Here is a 6667-nt window from a genome sequence, read left to right as displayed (position 1 = left end):
ATATATATATATATATATATATATATATATATATATATATATATATATATATATATATATATATATATATATATATATATATATATTCAAATTCATTTAAAAAACTGGTTATAACTAGGGATGGCAAAAGAACCCGTGCCCGCGGGTACCCGCGGGTTAAACCCGTTGTGGATAGTTGGTACCCGCGGGTAGCGGGTAGCGGGTTTTTTAATACCCGTTTTTTATCGGGTCGGGTTCGGGTTTTGCACTATCCGTATCCGCGGGTACCTGTTACCCGCTTAGAAGTTAAAATTACATCTTTGTCCTTAATTTCCTATGCATAAGTCCTCTTTTTTTCTCCCTATTCTCTTACGTAGCACCTTTAACTTAAAATCTAAAACATTTCAAAAAAAATTTCAACTTAATTTGAATTATTTCATTTAAAAACTTATAAAATATGTTTTTTTAAATATTCGCGGGTTAAAAACGGGTATTCAACGGATACCCGCGGGTTTTAAAATACCCGCGAGTATTTTTTAAACGGGTACCCGGCGGGTGGCAGGTACATTTTTATCCAGCAGATCGGGTTGCAGGTAGGCACTATCCGTGCCCGACCCGACCCGTTGTCATCCCTAGTTATAACATGCCCTGAATTTTTTAAAGTGAAGTTATTAAAACGTGAAAAAATAAAAATAAATAGGAAGTGATTTTATAGGGAATGGAATTAGTGACTAGTATTGGAAAGTATAATAAAATTATGAATTGACTATCTTTTAAGTTTTTATTTAAAATTTTGATATATTTTAGATTTTAAATTTAAAAAATAAATTAGTATATAATTATGTTAAATTTTTACGTCAAACATCTTTTCTAATTAATATTTATTAAAGTGAGTGTATTAAACAATATAAACAAAACTCAAATACTAATATTAAATATATTTAACGTGTAAAATAATTAACATAGAATTAAAATAATTATATCAATTTATTTATAAATTTTGAAAGACTATAATATATTAAAATTTCAAACACAAACAAATTCTGATTTTGGGTCAAAATTTATGAATTTAAAATATATTTAACTCATAAAACTATAAAATTAGAGTGCTTAATATATGGAAAAAATGAAAGATAAAATAAAAAGAGATAATAAATAGGTGAACTAAAACAGGTAGAAAAAAGTGACTATCTTTTTGTTTAATTTTTTTTTCGGTTGTTTTTTTTTAAATAATTTTCAAAACAACACAATTTTTGAATAAGAAATTGATTAATGGTTAATACGAAAATATTTCAGAAAAAAAATAAAAATAAAGAAAAAGAGTGAAGAGGAGCCACACTACAGCTTCTCCTTTTGATTTAGTTAGGCCACATCCAACATAGATTTCTCACCAAATTCTTTAAATTGCAAAATTTCTCAAACCACATTTTTTAGTGTTGTTCCTGTCAAATCATTTTTAAGAAATTCGTGCCTAACTTTGCACCAAGTGGTAGAATTCTTTTAAGAAATCTTGAAAAATTCATTTTTTTTTACATTTTTTACTTTCATTTAATTACGTTTCAAATAAATTTTATGTAGAAAATTCTTTAAGAGAATTCATATTCTTGCTAAGAAGGAATCATTTCTTGTACAGTTTAATTTTCTTAAAGTTGAAAAAAATTGAATGTGTGGTGGAAAAATTTTCCAATGATAAATATCTTTAAGAATTATTTTTTCAAGTTAAGGAACCCATTAAAAGATTGCCATTGGAGATGCTCTTGATTTCAACACACCCAAAATGCTGGACCAAACATCCATTAAATTCAATATGCTCCATTAATGAATTGTTTTAGCCTATTATAGATTTAAATATAAATGGATTAAATTAAATCTTAATCCAAAGAATTGGTTTGGAATCCAAATTTTTGTGCGTGTTTATATATATATATTAAAAAAATAATTTTGATGTTCACAAAGTATGATATTAATTTAAAAATTAATATTTTAAAAAGATAACAAATAAACACACAACTTTTTTTTATATAAAAATTGAATTTAAATTTAAAATTCAATTATTTAAAACTATAAGTTTAACTGAATGTAAATATAACTATTTCAACTTAAATTAAATTAAATTAATTTGCAGTCTAATTATCTAAATTTACATCGAACTTCAATTGGATCTTTCCATATCTATCCTACATCAAAACGATGAAAAAGGTCACCCACATCTAATTTTCATACTTAATTCCCATCCAAAAATTAAGAAATTCATCCACAATTATTAGTTCCATCTAATACATATTCACAATGTATAGAAACGTATCTACGCTTTAATTCTCATATATCTGTTTATTGAGTATTATCAAGGTGTCCTTTATCTTCTTCTTCTAGTTTTAAAAAAAAAAGTGACTTTTATATTTTTCATTTTTATCAGCTTTTATATTTTTAAAAATAAGTTTTCGATATAGAAATAGACACATTATCTAATAAAAAATATTGTCTTTTACAAAATAAACCCTATGACTCAATTAACTATCGGTCATAAATGGAATAGGCTAATTCAATCTACACCTTATATATTATATATTATTTCATTTTCAAATTCTATTAACTATTTCTCTTGAATTAAAAGTAATAATGATAGATAATGACTTCAACTTTTATATATAGTGTTTGAATGACGATTCACCTTCTCATTTTATGGACAAAAATTTATTTCAATCGGTCTATGAAATTCTACGTCATTCATTTCCTTCAAGACAATTCTTTATTCTTGATTCTTTTTCTCGCTTTCTAAATTATCTTTAGTTTCCACACCAGACATATTCTCCTCACTTATATCTTGTTAGATCTCACATTGCATCATTCAAACCTCTTTGTCGCTACATTCATTGAGATTGGGAACAACTATACATGTAAGATTAAGACAAAAGATAACAAATTTTCTTTGCAAAATCGCACACAACAATTATTGAGTATCAGTATTGTAATTTTATAACTCAACTAAAGACCAACTATTGAAACTCTTCGCATGCCTTTGAGATATGAAAAAACTTTAGGGTTAATGTACTATATGTGGTCGAAGACCCTTTGACCACGTCAACTATGATCTCTAAAGACAATTGATTGCTCAACACATATTGGATACCAGATACCTTGTACCTAATAGAAGTTACATGTCGATTACCGAATATCTCATGAAGGTTAAGTTGACTACGAAAATCAATTATTGTTTGCCAAAGGTTAACACCTGTCTGCCAAAATAGTAAGCACAATACATTACATAACGAGTGTCGAGTACTAGGTGCCAAGCGTTGGTGTTGAGTATTAGGTGCCAAGCCATTGGGTGCCGAGTAATGAGTGCCCTAACCAAAGACGAAACGTCATTTGCTAATAAATGTGCCCCTCCAACCATGTGTTAAGTATTGTTCACCATAACTTGGTGTTGCCTACTGACATCTATTATGTGCTTTGAAAACTAGCTACTTACCACTACAGGTAAAATGGTTATTGGGTCAATGAGCCAATAAGCTCATATCCTAACCCATTCAAGTATAAGGGTCCATAGTTAGTAAAATATTTCTTCTGAGTTTTGATTTTATTTTTCACTTTAATCACATTTTGCTGAAATATTTGACCATGAACACTAACTTGTGTGTCGGGCAATCTTTTACCTATACAACACTCACTCGTTTTGTAGATGAGGAGTACCAATAAGACAAATGAGAGTTAGAGGACAAAGATGAGATAAAAGTTTGTAAAATGAAAAACACTTTACAAATGATTATGATATGTTAACAATTTTTCTTAAAACCTTTTCAACAATAGATTACATGTCATTATTTTATTGGTGTACTTGAATATATTTTTAAAAAAAATATTTAAAACGAACCAATCATATCTATATGTTCTTAAAATTGTAAAAAAAAAATGTTTTTAAAAAGCATTTTTCCTTTACAGGATACCTTAGCTATGTAAGTAATATTTAAGTTGTCCTTTTCCTTTTTATTCTAGTTAAAAAGAAAAGTGATTTTTTTTTTTTACTTTTTATCAGCAATTAAAAGTAAAAACTACATGAGCTTTTATATTTTTAACAATAAGTTTTCGATATAGAAATAGTCACGTTTTCTAATAAAAAATGTAACCTATTCCAAAATGAACCCTATGACTTAACTATATATGGGTCATAAATTATGACTGTGCTAATTTAATCTGAACCTTATATATTATATTTCATTTTCTCACTCTCTGAACTCTTTCCCTCGAATTAAAACAATATTAATGACAGATAAAATTAGTAAAGTATGCATCAATTACTTCCTATGTGCATCACATCATATTATATTGAAGGTGACTTTACTATAAGAATGTTCTCAGGCTACTCTACTAAGAATATTATTTTTAATGAGAATAATTTGTAATAAGGATTATTATAACAAATATAGGCCACAGAAATAAGAGTCAACTATGGAAGTTTTTGTGCATATTCTTTAACCAGTGTGTGAAAAATTAAATGAAGATGCATCTTCTCCAAAGCTGTTGCACTCACACGCATTTTCTCACCTGTTGCCTTTGACTTAGACAGCAAATTCTAATCATCCTTCTTATTTACTTAACTTACCATATCCTAGTTTTTGATACATTTTCCTTTTCTTTTTTTATGTCCAAGGTTATTTTTATAAATTAAGAAATATAATCATTTTTATTTTAGTTAATGATACAATTTCATATTTTGCTTATTTTTTCTCTTTATCTAAAACAATAAATAAATACATGTACACCATATTTTAAAATGATTGTGAGAACTAAGGATATATTAGAAAAAGACAATAAATATGTCAGTGAAATTCCATAAAAGATTAATTTTATACAAAAGACAAAGGAAATGGAACGGAAGAAGTAAAAATATTGGCTACTTTTTTATAATTTTTCAATTGTAACAACTCTCGAGAGATTATACAAATTTATTCTCTTTTAAGTAATTAAAGTTGTATAGAGATAAATTTTCAGAGAAAGATGCACTATACATTATAATATATTAATAATAACACTATAGTATTTAATTATTATGATGAAATATCATATTTCTTATTCAATAATAAGGAAAGAGTACAATTGATATATATAATTGTTCAGAACAATATAAAAAAGTAATAGAATATAAATATATGAACATAAATACACATGTATGAACAGAGAATAAAATAATTCCAATATCCCCTCAAGCTGCAGTATATATATCCTTAATGCTCAACTTGGACAACAAGAATTGAAATTGTGCTGGATGCAAAGCTTTAGTATGCATGTATGTAAGTTGTGCTGAAGTAGAAGTGAGCAAGTTTTATGATTCTTTTCTACTCTGTCTTTGTTGCGACAGCCCCCTAAAAGTCTTTTTTTCATCTGATGTCTTTTATCTTCTACTTGCTGGTCATAAACTTTTTGCCATTCATGATCCTTCGTTTTTTTTATCTTCTTCAACACAGGACGTCGATCATTCCTTTCTTTTTGCCTCCCATGGCCAACGACAACTCTTCATCTATTAGCAACCCTCACGAGCCATCAAAACTATTCACTTGCATCACCTTTAGCAATGTCACCAAGCTTCTGTTAAGATATGCTAAATATTCTATTAAAGGATATTAGGCAATCAAATATTGTGTTAGTTATAATTTAGATCTTATTTTAATTTGTGCATATTTGTGCACCCCTTTAATAGATGAAGAATTATAGGATCCTTATATGTATATATATGGTACTCTACTCTTTGAAATAATACATCAGAATTATTCTTTAAACCTTTTATTATGGTATCAAGAGTCAAACACTGATATCCTCTACAATATAGGAATCAGTGTTTTTTTCATTGAATATTTCTGATGGCTTCTTCCGATGACAATCAATCGGAGAAACATAATTCTGGAACTTCCGCTGCTTCCAAGAGTTATATCTCTACTGTTGTCGGATTTGTGGCCAAGTCAGGTCTATCTAACTCTGCTCTTAATCTTTCTGTTGTTACTAAGGGTAGTGATTGGATAATTGATTCAGGTGCTACTNATCATATGACTTGTGATCCTCATATATTTACTAGTTTTTCCTTTAATTGTTCTAAAAGTGTTATTATTAATGTCAATGGGGTCTCATCTCCTATTAAAGGTATATGTACTATATCCCTCTCACCCTCCTTATCAATTCCTGATGTCTTATTTGTTCCTACATTAAACTGTAATCTTATCTCCGTCAGCAAGTTAACAAAATCACATTCTTGTGTTGCCTTGTTTTACCCAACCCATTGTCTTTTTCAGAACGTCCATTCCAAGGAGAAGATTGCCAGTGGTAGAGAGAGTGAAGGACTGTATTATCTGGAAAATGTCTCACGACAAAACCATAAAAGAGGATTGACTTGTCTTGCGAATGATCACATACAAGATAAAAACAAAAAAGAAATTTGGTTGTGGCATAAACGGTTGGGACATCCCTCATTTGGTTATTTAAAAAAATTATTTCCATCACTATTTGAAAAATGCAATATTTCTGATTTTTTTTATGAAACTTGTGCTTTGGCAAAAAATCATCGTGTTGTGTTTCCTTTAAGCAATAACAAAACTGATTTTCCTTTTTCATTAATTCATACAGATGTTTGGGGCCCTGCCCCACAATCTACACATAATGGAAAAAAATGGTTTATCAGTTTTGTTGATGATTGTAC

The sequence above is a fragment of the Vigna radiata genome, unplaced genomic scaffold, assembly GCF_000741045.1.
Source record: "Vigna radiata var. radiata cultivar VC1973A unplaced genomic scaffold, Vradiata_ver6 scaffold_234, whole genome shotgun sequence".
NCBI lineage: Eukaryota > Viridiplantae > Streptophyta > Magnoliopsida > Fabales > Fabaceae > Vigna > Vigna radiata.
This window is presented reverse-complemented; position numbering follows the sequence as displayed.